The sequence below is a fragment of the Mercenaria mercenaria genome, chromosome 11, assembly GCF_021730395.1.
Source record: "Mercenaria mercenaria strain notata chromosome 11, MADL_Memer_1, whole genome shotgun sequence".
Classification (NCBI taxonomy): Eukaryota; Metazoa; Mollusca; class Bivalvia; order Venerida; family Veneridae; genus Mercenaria; species Mercenaria mercenaria.
Window position 1 is genome coordinate 62,568,693 of NC_069371.1, and position 15,405 is coordinate 62,584,097.

A 15,405-nucleotide genomic window follows, 5' to 3' on the forward strand; every position below is an offset into this window, starting at 1 on the left:
CCAAAATTAGCTTTAAAACTGTGAACAGCGTCGTTTAGGATAAACGCTTTGTCTACATTTCACTCAGCGTAGCACAATCAACAGAGTGAAAGAAATTAACACTCTCGTCCAATCAGGCAGAGTGTTGCATAAATCTTCCATTTTGATAAATTATCTATAATGCGTTATCAAGTAGTTTGATTTGCAAACTGAAGTCACGTGGCATAGGTAACGAAAACGAATTTAGACGGCGTCGCCGAAAAATGTAGCTTAACTATATATAGGTATAACAAGAAATATCTTTAAAAATGATGGTCGGCGAATTGTAATAAGGAAAGAAGTTTATGAATTTTTCATCTAACATTCATCTTTCATCAAACATTTTTCAAATTGCAAAACTAAACACCGCACTTTAACAATTAAAATGGTTCTCTTTTAATTTTTCGCAAAGGTTTCGTAGGGTTGCAATTTTGTTTCGTTTATCCTTAGACGAATAATTACAACAGTAGTTTGATGAAGATTCATGAAGCGGTTCATGAGAAGAGGTCATTAAACGTGTTTATATTTTAGCTAAATTGGTCCCTATCCCCATTTGTAACAAAATAGCAGGAGACTTTACGATATTGTTGCACATCGAGTTTGATAAAAATCCATTACATTTTAGTGGTTAATGCGAAGAAAGGCATATCTACTTTTAGCTATAGTGGTCCCTAATAGGGCCCATGTTCCTATATAAATAAATTTGGAAGAGGACCTTATAATGATGCTCCAGACCAAGTATGACAAAGATCCACTAAGCTGTTCATGAGACGCTGTATAAAGGCATTTCTAGTTTTAGCTCTAGCAGCCCCTAAAAGGGGTTATCTCAGCTGAACAAAGTTGGCTGCGGGCCTAATAAAGATGCTACAAATCAAGTTTGATTAGAATACATGAGAAAAAAACAAAGGATTTTTTTATTTATTATTTTTATTTATCTCTAAAATAGGCCAACTTATCCCGCTTTAACAAATGCATATTCGCTATTGGACAATGACGTCACACCTATAAAAAAATGAAGGTCAAGCAAAACATACAATTGTAATTATTTCAATATTTCTGTTTCATAAGCAAAGTTAGACCGTAGTCATATCACATAGATAAACTGTATGCAGCGTACCTTCATTCCAGTGTAACGAGATTCAGTCATTATATAGCATATATATAATAAAACAGATTTCAACTGAGTTCAATATTTGCATACCATACTAAAGAAAAATATTCATATATAATAAATCAGTTAAATAATTTATAACAAATATATCAAAGCAAACAAGTACTTATTTTAATATGCAATCTGAATAAGTCACATAAGCAAGAAACCTTTTCATATACAGACGACAATGGTAAAAAGGAAAATCTTTTAAAAAGCACTTCTCTACATAAAAGACTCTTATCACACCCTTATTCATGTGATACGCAGACCGTATTCAGCTCTTTCTTTAATTTGATATATGTTGGTATCTGAACAGGTTTTTATCATATTTATTAAACTTACTTATCATTTTGAGATATATCAATATTCTTGCTAAATATACTGAGCCAAAATTAGCTTTAAAACTGTGAACAGCGTCGTTTAGGATAAACGCTTTGACTACATTTCACTCAGCGTAGCACAATCAACAGAGTGAAAGAAATTGACACTCTCATCCAATCAGGCAGAGCGTTGCATAACTCTTCCATTTTGATAAATTATCTATAATGCGTTATCAAGTAGTTTGATTTGCAAACTGAAGTCACGTGGCATAGGTAACGAAAACGAATTTAGACGGCGTCGCCGAAAAAAGTAGTATGTTTAAACAAAATAATATCCCTATAGTTAGTATGTGCCCTTTTCCACTCAGAAAACAACGTGGTAATTAAATATTTTAGTTGTTAATATTGATGGAATATATGACAGTATAATGGTTATAACACACAGTACTATCTTTCTATTGTTAAATATCGTTGATATTATTTATTTTTGTAAAATTAAAGAATAATACGCATTTTAATGTTACATAATTTCAACTGCCAAGCTTGCGATCCATTCCGTCATACGGACATTGTTGTCTATAATAATGTTTTTATTCAGAAGTAGCAGAATTTACATTTGTTGTTTATATCCGATTATCATTAAAATTGCACATGTTTCCTGTTCTTATCTTTTTCGTAAAAATTTCCATTTGCAAATTATAATAATTATATTCTACGCGAAATCCAAGACTTACTTATATAGATACAGTTTTTCAATAAAAAATATCATACGTATCATTGATTTATTACCTCCCTTTATTATTGGCGGGTGTACATCGTTTGTATTGTTTACGTTAATGTCATTTCCGTGATTCCATATAACGTTACTTATCTTATGTATTTGTAAGCAAGACAAATTGCAGAATATGTGATCTAAGACTTGTGAATGTGACTTGATAAAGGCCCTGGGCCGAAACGTTGTCGCAAAGAGTGATAATAAAAGCTATGAAAAACAATCCCTATTGATATTTATTAAATACATACTAATTAAGTCAACGACATCAATGTAACGCATGAGTTGAGTTACTTGCAGTTCTTTACAACATCGCTATAAGGTAATGTCAGCCGTGCTTTGTCATGAACAGTAATGTCAGCCGTGCTTTGTCATAAACTGAAAATGTATTTCACAAGTAACATATGTCGTATTTTCAGGTAGAGTGCAGACAAAACAAATACTGCTAGTGTGAACATCGCTTGCAACTTTACAACCTGCCCCACGTTGTCAGGATACTGGTTATATGACCCAGGGAAATGCCTACGCCTTTAGTATCTTGAACAATGGTTTGGGTCCATTCGCTAAGGTGACTATGTCTTAGACTAGCTGACAAACGATGTAGAATGTCCTTTGTTAAAGCATAGAGCTGGTGAGACCAAATATCTCATATACAGAATTTTCCTCTAGCTACCTTGCCTAAATGATTCGTGTACCAATGATTCGTAAATGATTTCTTATTATGAGCTAGACAATTTCAGGGATCAGGCAAATCACTAAGTGTTTCAAACTAACAATCTTTAATTAGCTCAAACTCCTATAGGCTGGAGACTCTAACTTGACTGGTCTTTTTGTTGAAGTTCCCGTCAGACAATGTCTTTGAATCAACAACATACGTGTCCTATCGCATAAATGCTCGGCCTCAGTCCTCTCAAACTCTATAAGATTGCCATGACTCCTGGATGCTCAGTGCTTATATGCTATCATATAAACATTCAACTACCATATAGGTATATCCCCGATGCCTTGGCTGTACTTTGCCAATAATGCTGAACCGTCTATAAGCTGGAACTCTCCTACTATCTCAGTAGATTATCAAACTCTGGGTCTCTGTCGCAGCTTCCCGATGCTCAGCCTATATATGCTATCGTCTATAGCATTCAATTACCTTTAAGGTTAAATTCCTATACGCTGGTTCTATAGCTCGAAACCTTATCGAAATTCTGCTACTCTTCTTTAGTCTAAGAACTTCCAAAGTTTTCTTTTTAATAATTTATCCGCCCTGACCGGGTAACTGCAATAGTCTCCTTATCAAGGTACTGGGATAAATTATTAGTTGAATCCTCGATGTGTCTTCTTCTACCGCTGGATATCGAATGAGCTCTCTGTCATCCATCTACCTATTTGTACCCCAACAGACGTGCTACTTTTAGAACTTGTTTCTGATTGGTCCAAATTTAAACATAACGTCTTACAACGAGTACCTGCTCTATTAAATGTCTGGTTCCCGTTAACTATTGTATATGACTCAATGTGTGATGCTGGGATCCAGCTATCGACATAATGAACCCAAATCAGCCACAAATGACCCAAAGTCTATTATTAACAGCAGTTCAACAATAATTATAACAAAAATAGCATGAAAAGGGAGTCGAGCACTATCTGTGCTTATGTGTTACGTTAGCAATACATTAATTATACAAATTATTCTGACACACGTCTGGTGCCCCGCGTCTGTGATAGGTTGTGACAGTATGCGGGGTACACCCTTACCTTTCTGTATGGTATAGCAGTATGAAAGTACTGGCATTTAACCTTTTAAAGTATCTAAGAAGAAAGAAAGACATATTTCCTGTTGTAAGTGATTCCGGAAAGTAAAAATGAGCAACGCTATGAGAAAACCAACATAATGGCATTCAGCATGGATCCAGACCAGCTTGCATATCCGCCAAGTCTGGTCAGGATCCATGCTGTTCGCTTTCAAAGCCTTTTGCAAATAGAAAAACCACGCGCTTTGGGTCAGTGCGACACGAAGCGGAAGCGAGTGTAAAGGAAATATTGAGTACATAAATTCTGTTTACCTTCGCTGTTTCCTGTGTTGACAGATCAATTGGAGGGACATGCTGGTAATAATTATTGTAGAAATATTCGGTTATTTAGGTATAATTTTATTAGTGTCGATATTGCGGACTTTCATCATCAACGGTTATTTGGGGTCGACTCGTACCCTATTTACTTCGTATCAGTGTTTTTTATCATCTATATAATAAAAGAAACTGAATGTGCATGAGACTTGATTTTAATATATGTAGGTGGGTAGAGTATAAGGGTGCACTTATACTTCCTTGCTATTGAGCTAGCTTTTATAGCGACGTGGTAGAGTGTCCGCCTTAGGTGTGAGAGGTCCCGGGTTCGATTCCCGGTCAGGGCTGAAGTATGATCAGCCTGTTACATATAAAAATAAATTAAATAGGCATCAATGATCTATATTTGATACGGACAAATGCCTGCAATCAAAGGGTATGTTTGACAGTATTGCAACTGTAACAGTCTCAGTAAAAATGTGCAGCCTCGACTGGTTTTCAAATCTCGGACCTTCTGCTTACCATGCCAAAGCTTTACCAACTGAGCTACATGTACCCAGGCCACCCGATACGAGAACCGCTTCACACCTTCCCTCTTATTGCGAGACATTAGCACTCCTGGCCAATGTCTGCTGCAGACTGTTAACTGAATTCAGATTCACACCCCATCCAAACTGCTTTGCCCTGCATGGGCTCCAAGGGTGAGCATCCTGGACGAGCCACCAAATGTAACAGTCTCAGGAAAAATGTTTGCCTCGATGGGGATTCAAACCTCGGACCTTCGGCTTACCATGCCAAACGCTCTACCAATTGAGCTACCGAGGCCACCCGATACGAGAACCGCTTATTCAACTACACAACTAATATGACCTGTCTGTATTGAACATATGTTTACTGGATAATAAAGTCAAGGAATTCTCTTGCCCTCCAATAAATTAACTGAAAGCCACCTAGCCTGCATGATAGTCATCAGGTAACCCAATGCCTAGTCGAGAGTCCTCTAGGGGTTTAGTATCTGGCTTGAAGTCTTGATTTGACATATTTGTGATATTACATATGTTATGCAATGTAAGTTACAAATGAAACATTCTTATCACACAAGCTTGGTATCACAGTTTATTATAATGTCTTTAAAACTATTTATGTTGCAGAATGCCAGAAGAAATTACAGACAACAATACTGCTCAGTGCAGTAACCAGACCTAAAAAAAAAACACTGCTCAAGGCAAACTTTTGGGACAGAGTGCTGCATACATGGGCTTATGCACAAACTGAGATTTTGCAAGTCAACTGTCAAAGTCATAAAGAGAGGTAATAAAAGGAATGGAATCCATAATACCTTTTAAACTGTTAAGCAGATATTTAAACCTATGACAAATATATGAGTTATTATTGAGATAACAATTATAAAAAATAGGAAATAGCAAGAAATTTATATTAAGTTATAGTTATGTTCGTGATAAAAAAAAAATTGGCTGTCAAATTATAACCAAAGTCATTATAACCCTTCAAAGGTAGTTGGTTGCATTAAACCAACTATTTCTGTTTTCTTAATATTGTACAAAGTTCTAAACAGTGACATTTTTTTGTAACAGATCTATAGTGGACAATGTTGAACAGAGTTGAAGTCCTGGAATCTCGGTCAACTGCAGATAGCAGCATGGCGTAAAGCAGACGTCTTGTTTCCCAGTCCAATTTTAGTCAGGTATTCTTGGTGGTATGTGACAAAAAAGCCATTGAGTTTTTTTTTCTTCCTCTTGAATTCATACAATTCATACAGTCATATAGAACCATGAAAATGTCATTTAAGTTTATAAAATGTTCAAAATGAAGTAATTATAAAATTCCTTCATTCTAAAGATATAATTATGTCTTTGTCTGAATTATAGTAGCAAATATATATATTCCTTCTTATCTTAGAGTGATAGTAATAAAATTTTTTAATGTATTGCACATTATAAATAATTTAATAATTCTTCATATTACAGCAGATTTTATTGTTTGTTTCTGAAAAAACAGTTGACAGACCATATTACTGATATTACATTTTGTCATAACTATAACTTTAATAAACCAGGATAAGTTTGAACATTAGCTTTACTTTTTCAGGTATGAAGCTGCAGTCAACACCGGTTTTTAGAGGTCTGCAAGTACAGAGTTTTAAATTGTGAAATAAAGTAAGTTATTTTTGTCTTTTCTAAGACCTGTAGGGCATATTTAAGACATACATGCTATACATATTCACTTTTACCTCCCAGAATTCATCATATAATATGTCATACTAGATAGCACACAGTACTGTTTGTCCATATAGAGTACACCTTTTATTTGCTTGAAAATAGTTTGACTTTTCACAAATGATGTGGTATCAGTTGCCCTTTGTTGCTGTGCATTTTAAACCCACACTAGGGGTATAGCATTCTTTCATGCAGGAAAGTTATCCAGCTAATTTACATAGTGTTGGTTGTTAAAACAAGTGCCTGCTCTATCTTGCCTGAAGTAACATATGGGCTCTTCTGTCACCATTAAAAGCTTGAAAGTCATACTAAAAAATAGTTTTGTCCATTTTAAGTTCCTTACATTTTTGATGTTAACAAGAAAGCAGAAAGCTGGAATTTCTACAATTTAGAAATTAATCAATCATGTTTAATAATGTGCCAGGAGTTTTACATATCAGCAGGTTTCTCAAGCACTACTTTATGAAATGCTTTCAAAGGTCAGTCACACATGTCTTCTTCATCATTAGTTGATCTCACAGACAGGTCACATAGAGCTCTCTAGCTTTTATTTTGTCAGAATTGTGCCTCTTTTTTAAACTACAGATTTTGGTAACAGTTTTGCCTGTGTCTCAAAAACTACTAGGCCTTCATAAATTACTTTCCTGTCATCAGATAACCTCAGAGGGCAAGTTGTGTAACTCTAGCTTCAGTTTTGTCAAAATTGTGCCTCTTTTAATTTAGAAAATTTTATCAAAGATTAATGCATGTAAGCTGGTTTCTCATAAACAACTTCCCATATGATGATAATATTTTCAGCTTTAAAATAGTTAAATACACATAAATTAAAACATGGATGTATATGTGACAGCCCTGATTTTAAGGGTTTGGATAGTAATATTTTAAAATCAAGAGTTATATCCCTTTGTTAGTTTTATTGTGTTTTGTGTGCATTCATGTGCCTTGACCCTAGGTCAAAATTTTCCCTCTGAAATGCTTTAATTTCATTGGATTAGTCTTTCATAAGATACCTGGTCATTGTCTGTATAGTCATGTAACTGAATACTAGGAATATAAACTAGCTATTTTTATTTAGGGACCCAGACTGTCAAAAATAAATGTTTAACATTAGGTATATGGGCATTTTCTCCAACAATTTAGGAACCCAGCCCAAAATCTAGGGGCGATGGGCTACTAAGCCCCTGCTAATCTATATCCTTGAATACATCTATTGAGCTTTTTTTTTAAAACAGTTGAATTAATATTGGATTAAATACAGGTTTTTTATTTCACTCACTACAGTTTGTAATTATCAATTCAATGGTCCCATAAAGTGCTTAGTAATGATTTTATCTTTTATGCTATTGGCTCATTCTGTTTAGACAGTTAATATTTTGTTTCATAATATCACTTTCTTATATCACTGTCTCATTCTCTATTTGCACTATAAACCATTCAATCATTTACAGACCTCTAACCAGTTAGCAGAGTGTGTGTGTGTTATGCTGTGCTGAGATATTGCTGTGACATATGGTGCATTAAGGTCCATAACCTGGTATGCATAATTTGTATTTGTAACCTTTAATAATTGCATAGCAATGTACATTTGAGTTTACACACTTCCTGAAGTTATAATGTATTTAGCTGTAATATGCCACTACACACACATGTTTATGTTTGAGCCTGAGATGTCATTATTTGATTTAGAGATGTGCTTAATATGAACTGTACGGTATTTTGTGTAACAACTTTGTGTCTTACATGATTGTAAGTATTTATAGTAAGTATTGTTCATATGTATTTTCAGGATGCGTTATACTAAATACTATGGAGATACTAATATTAAAATAGTAAAACTACAATTGGTAAATTGCTTGTTGACCTTAACAAAGGAATGAGAAGAACCCATCCCCATAAACACAATTAGTTTTTACAGCCAATCATTATGGCATCCTAAAGAAACTAACAGAGTGGCATATACATATTCTATATTACTGTAGGTTGAAATTATTGTTTTGCCCATACCAAAGTTTTAGATATGGGTAGATCATCAGTTTTTTTTTTCTTCATATTTTTTTCACAATACAGTGTTTAAACTAGAATTGCAGACAGAGCAATTGTAAACAATTCTAACATTCAACTAAACTTCATTCAGAAAATTGCACTAAAGTAACACAGTGATTATGACTGAAAGAAGATAATAGGATATTTGTTTTCATACAGAGAAATTAAAATGAGGGTTGGATCAATAATTGGTCGTGTCAGTTGAAGTAGTTGAGGGTAGTTCTTTACATTATTTGATGAAAAAAACATGTATATGGTCTTTTTTTTTCAGGTAATTATAGTTTGACAACTGTACAAGACATCCTTTTGAAGACAGTTGTGAGTGAGCAACAGTCCAAGATACCTTGTTAATGCTGCCCTGTTACCTACTGAGTTTCTACATACAAGTCAAGTAAGTACTTGCTAAACTGAATTCATTTGAAGCTTTTTTAGCTTGACTGTATGAAGTATATGGAGGGCTGTCTTACTTGCCCTGGCATCAGCATCCATGTCTACACCTGTTAGTACCAGGTGGATTTTCTTCAAACTTAAAACCACATCATATGACACAAGGGACAAAACTCTGGCACCAGTATTCCATGCATTATTCCCCTTTTGTACTAAAAATTTCAGGTTAAATTTTCAGTGCACTTTTCATTCTATTAATTATTAATTGATTAAAACTTGAAATACATTGCAGTTGTTCCACGTCATCTCCCACATCAAAATGACACAAGGTTCCAAAAAAATACACAAATTTTTAATGAATTATGCAAAATTGTACTTACTTAAAGAATGAATCTGGATCATGTTGAGTCAAAAACAAGGTCACTCGGTCGAATCAAAGGAAAGCTTGTAAACACTAAAGGTCACAGTTGTGACTCAATTTTTATGAATTTTGGTCAGAATGTTTATCTTGATGGTCTCTAGGCTAAGTTTGAAACTGGGTTATGTGGAATTAAAAACTAGGTCACTAGGCCAGATCAAATGAAAATCTTGTCAATACTTTTAGAGTTCACAGTTTAAGTTGGAACCTGATGAGAATTGGTTATAATAATTGTCTTGATAATCTGTAGGACTGGTCAACTTTGAATCTGGGTTATCTGGAGTTAAAATCTAGGTCAATCTTCATGAAACTTTGTCAGGATGTTTATCTTGATGATCTTAATGGCAAGACTGAATCTGGGTCATGTGGTTTTAAAAACTAGGTCACTAGGCTAGATCAAAGGAAAATCTTGTTAACACTGTAGAGACCACATTTTAAGTTTGAAACTCATGAAAATTGGTCAGAATGCTTGTCTGAATGAATTCTAGGTCAGGTTTGAATATGGGTTAATATGGGTCAAAAACTAGTGCACCCAGTCAAATAAACAAAAAAAAAACAAAAAAAAAAACGGGTGTATGTGCAATAGGGGCTGCGTTTTGGAATGGATATTGGTGAAATTTTATCAGAATTAATTTCTTGATGAAATCTAGATAAAGTTTGAATCTGGGCCATCTGGGGTCAAAAACTAGGTCACCTGGTCAAGTCAAAGAAAAACATTGTGTCTGCAATAGGGCTGCATTTGTCATTTGATGTGCATAAAACTTATTCAGAATTTTTGTCTCCATCAAATCTCAGATGATTTTTTTTATCTGGGTCACCTTGGATGAAAAACTAGGGCAGCAGGTCAAATAAAAGAAAAGGTTTACACTCTAGGGCCTACATGTTTGATTAAATCTTTATACAGCTTTGTCAGAATGTTTGTTATCAGTCATTAGGTCAAATAAAAGAAAAAGCTTGTTTACACTCAAGAGGCAACATTTTTGGTGCAATCTTAATGAAAATAGATCAGAATATTCACTAGGTTAAACATGTTTACACTGTTATGGTATGTTACTCAGGTGAGCAACCTAGGCCATCTTGTTACTTAAATATTAAGTAAAAGTTTTATTTTGATGAACATTCACTCTACCTCTGTTATTATTAAATTGGTTTTTAAATTTAAACTTAAAATAGTTGTTTGGCATCATCACCCACATCACATGACACAAGGTCCACAACTGGCACCAGCATTTCATGAATGGTGCCACCATTTAGCTAAGTTCAGGTTGAGCTGTTAGTGTGTGGATTGGTTTTGTTGTACATCGCCCGGCTTCCTGTGTTAGTAATTTCATTTAAACATCTTCTTCGCTGAAACTACCGGTCAGAATTACACAAAACTTGGTCAGTAACATCCTGTCATGGACTTGTAATTAAATAGTTTTCTAAGATTCTTCTTGATCTTTAGTGGCCATCAAAGCTAAAGGAAGAAAAACTTTTAAATGACCTCTTCTTATGAACCGCTTGATGATCTTATTAAATTTGGTTTGTAGCATAATTAAAGGCCCTCACCCAAGTTTGTTCAAAGTGAGGGCACTTGGGTCCCCTTTTAGGGGCAGCTAGAGGCTGAGATAAAAATAGAAATACCTTTAACCTACATTTGTCATGACAGCTTAATGTATCTTCTTCAAACTTGGTATATCCAGAGCTAAAAATAGAAAAGAAGTAGATAACTTCTTGTCTTGAAGCTAGTTCAGATGTGACCAGTACAAACCCTAGTTGTGCATTGTGCATGTTAGGGTCTTACCCTTATCCTGCTAAATTTCTATAATGAATTAGTCACAGTACCATTAACTGAAAAAAGGGGTACTTATGAAAAATAAATTGACTGAATGGTAAACAGTGCAGATCATGATCAGACTGCATAGATGTGCAGGTTATTCATGATTTACACTGGTCGCAAAGACAGAATCAGTTGTGTCCAGCATGATAAGAGTTAACATATATTCTGCTGAGTTATGGAACTTTGTTTTTTGTTAGCTCACCAGAGCACAAAGTGCTCAAGGTGAGCTATTGTGACCAGTCATTATCCGGCGTCCGTCGTGCACCAACATTTGCCTTGTGAACACTCTAGAGGCCACATTTTTGGTGCAATCTTAATGAAAATAGATCAGAATATTCACTAGGTTAAACATGTTTACACTGTTATGGTATGTTACTCAGGTGAGCAACCTAGGCCATCTTGTTACTTAAATATTAAGTAAAAGTTTTATTTTGATGAACATTCACTCTACCTCTGTTATTATTAAATGGTTTTAATTCAAACTTAAAATAGTTGTTTGGCATCATCACCCACATCACATGACACAAGGTCCACAACTGGCACCAGCATTTCATGAATGGTGCCACCATTTTAGCTAAGTTCAGGTTGAGCTGTTAGTGTAGGTGGATGGTTTGTTGTACATCGCCCGGCTTCCTGTGTTAGTAATTTCATTTAAACATCTTCTTCGCTGAAACTACCGGTCAGAATTACACAAAACTTGGTCAGTAACATCCTGTCATGGACTTGTAATTAAATAGTTTTCTAAGATTCTTCTTGATCTTTAGTGGCCATCAAAAGCTAAAGGAAGAAAAACTTTTAAATGACCTCTTCTTATGAACCGCTTGATGGATCTTTATTAAATTTGGTTTGTAGCATTAATTAAAGGTCCTCACCCAAGTTTGTTCAAAGTGAGGGCACTTGGGTCCCCTTTTAGGGGCAGCTAGAGGCTGAGATAAAAATAGAAATACCTTTAACCTACATTTGTCATGAACAGCTAAATGTATCTTCTTCAAACTTGGTATATCCAGAGCTAAAAATAGAAAAGAAGTAGATAACTTCTTGTCTTGAAGCTAGTTCAGATGTGACCTGTACAAACCCTAGTTGTGCATTGTGCATGTTAGGGTCTTACCCTTATCCTGCTAAATTTCTATAATGAATTAGTCACAGTACCATTAACTGAAAAAAGGGGTACTTATGAAAAATAAATCGACTGAATGGTAAACAGTGCAGATCATGATCAGACTGCATAGATGTGCAGGTTATTCATGATTTACACTGGTCGCAAAGACAGAATCAGTTGTGTCCAGCATGATAAGAGTTAACATATATTCTGCTGAGTTATGGAACTTTGTTTTTTGTTAGCTCACCAGAGCACAAAGTGCTCAAGGTGAGCTATTGTGACCAGTCATTATCCGGCGTCCGTCGTGCACCAACATTTGCCTTGTGAACACTCTAGAGGCCACATTTGTGACCCAATCTTTATGATTCTTGGTCAGAATGTTAGTCTTGATGAGCTCTAGGTCAGGTTTGAAACTGGGTCATGTGGGTCAAAAACTAGGTCAGTAGGCCAGATCAAAGGAAAAGCTTGTGAACACTCTAGAGGCCACAGTTATTACCCAATATTTATGCAACTTGGCCAGAATGTTTGCCTAGGTCAAGTTTGAAGCTGGGTCATGTGGGGTCAAAAGCTAGGTCACCTGGACAAATCAAAGGAAATACTTGTGAACACTTTAGAGGCCACAGTTTTGACCCAGTCTGTATGAAACTTTGTCAGAATGTTTGTCTTGATTATTTCTAGGTAAAGTTTGAAACTGGGTCATGGTTTCCGAAAGATAACTCATGAAGGCTTGACCGATTTTAATAATTTTTGGTACACAAGTGTAACATTAGAAAATACATGTCAGGTTTGAAATTGGGGTCAGTAGGTCAAAGGTCAAGGTCGTATTGACCCTGAACAGTTAAACAGTTTCTGGATGATAACTTGCGAATGCTTACACCTAGGATCATTAATTTTGGTACACAGGTGTAACACCATAAAATGCAGGTTAGTTTCGACTTTCATGTCTGTAGGGCAAAGATCAAGGTCACAGTGACTCGGAACAGGTAAATGGTTTCCGGATGATAACTTGAGAACACGTTTGGGCCTAGGATCAGGAATTTTGATACACAGGTGTAACATCATGAAATACAGTTCAAGTTCTACTTTGAGTTCAGTAGGTCAAAGGTCTAGGTCATAGTGACTCGGAACATTTAAATGCTTTCCGGATGATAACTTGAGAACGCTTGGGCCTAAGATCATAAATTTTGGTACACAGGTGTAAAATCATGAAATACAGGTCAGATTCTACTTTGAGGTCAGTAGGTCATAGGTCAAGGTCACAGTGACTCGGAACAGTTAAACGGTTTCCGGATGACAACATGAGAACGCTTGGGTCTAAGATCATAAATTTTGGTACACACATGTAACATGATAAAATACAGGTCAAGTTTGACTTTGACGCTAGTAGGTCAAAGGTCAAAGTCACAGTAACACAAACAGTTGAACGGTTTCCAGATTAAAACTTGAGAACACTTGGGTCTAGGTTAATGAAAATTATAGGGAGATTGGTTATGACCAGCAGATGACCCCTACTGATTTTGAGGTCAGTAGGTCACAGGTCAAGGTCACAGTGACCCGGAACATTTAAACAGTTTTCAGACAATAACTTCAGAAGGCTTGGGACTAGGATCACGAAACTTCATAGGGAGGTTGATCATGACCAGCAAATTACCTCTATTGATTTTGAGGTCAGTAGGTCAAAGCTCAAGCATGTTCACTGTCGACATTGGCTTAGTTCTGTGACAAGGACATATTGTGGGGGTATAATTCGTCACTCCTGTGACAACTCAACTATTCATTAAAATTGATCTGTAGCATCTTTGTAAGGTCATCTCTCAAATTTGTTCAAATGAGGGCATATGATCTGTTTTATGCTTTTATACTGATCACAAATATTATTATTCATGATTCTGTGTGTCATAAATATATTCCGTCATATGGTGAAGGTCTTGGACCTTCTTAATTCGTCCGTCACATTAGCTGGTGTACTCAGTTGCTCTTACAATTACCATACATGGTATGATTAGGCTTAAGAAGTAGATGATCCCAAATGTTTTGGGGATTAGTAGGTCAAGGTCATACAGATCAGAGGAACAACCCATCATGGGGGCATACACGTTCTTCAAACAGCTCTAATGAATATGTGTATCTTGACTGATTTGTTTTTTTTTCAGGTATCCATCAAAGATTGGCCATGGTGTTTACAGAACTGAAAGCCAAGCTGTGATTTTTGAAAATTTATTATAAAGTTCTAAATGGAAATACAATTTGAAAAGCACAGACAACTTCTTGTATTTTTAAGCTAGCACTTAACCATAGTGTTAATTGATTGATTACAGACATAAATGTATGCCGTGAAGTTCAGTTTAATTAAAATGACTAAATATAAACGCTGTAACAGGAGGATTGGTCAATAGCTGAAAGGTCAAGCTCTAAGGCCATTATTCACAAGCCAAATGCTTTTGTGTCTCTGGATCTCGTATAGAGAGATGTCAAAAGGTCATATTTATGCCCAACTTTGAAGAATATGTGGTGAATTGTTTTGCTCATTGTTGGTCTGTCGGCATCGTTTTAATAGGAATGGTCTCTGTCCTGACGTTCGTCCGTAACATTTCTATCGCTAAGAATATATCCTAAGCCCCTCCAAGGATTTTCATGAAACTTTGGTCAAATGATCACCTCATTGAAACAATGTGCAGAACTTATGAGTCAACCGTGTCTGCTCTGTATCTCCTTAACCCCTTGAAGGACTTTCATGAAACTTGGGTTAAATGGTCATCTCATCAAGACAATATGCAGACCTCGCGAGTCAGCCGTGTTGGCTCAGTGTCAAAGGTTTGAGCTCTGTATCTCTCAAACCCCTTGAATTATTTTCATGAAACTTTGGTCAATTTATCACCTCATCAAGACAATTGTAAGAACTTATGATTCAGCCATGTTGGCTCAAGGTCAAGGTCACAACTCAAGGTCAAAGGTTTGAGCCTTCATTTTGGGTCTGCTATGTATCTTCTAAACCCCTTGAAGAATTTTCAAATTCATAGATGTTGTCATATAATTAACAACGTCTGACTCAGTGCTTCTACCCATTACCATCAGC

General features: G+C 35.7%; 2 long non-coding RNA genes across 4 annotated transcripts; both read left to right on the forward strand.

Moving 5' to 3' along the window:
- Positions 1-4,249: 4,249 nt before the first annotated feature.
- On the forward strand, positions 4,250-8,101 carry LOC123532564 (uncharacterized). 3 transcript variants are annotated; one of them, XR_008366210.1, is made up of 4 exons: positions 5,136-5,637; positions 5,922-6,031; positions 6,436-6,503; positions 8,012-8,101. It is a non-coding gene; the product is annotated as an uncharacterized LOC123532564 (long non-coding RNA). The 3 variants fall into 3 exon arrangements; XR_008366209.1 differs by having other exon boundaries at positions 5,138-5,637; positions 5,922-6,043; XR_006682673.2 differs by lacking the exons at positions 6,436-6,503; positions 8,012-8,101 and adding an exon at positions 4,250-4,368 and having other exon boundaries at positions 5,478-5,637; positions 5,922-6,223.
- A 787-nt stretch (positions 8,102-8,888) lies between these two features.
- LOC123532382 (uncharacterized) lies at positions 8,889-14,585 on the forward strand. The gene is made up of 2 exons (XR_008366211.1): positions 8,889-8,997; positions 14,483-14,585. It is a non-coding gene; the product is annotated as an uncharacterized LOC123532382 (long non-coding RNA).
- Positions 14,586-15,405: the final 820 nt, after the last annotated feature.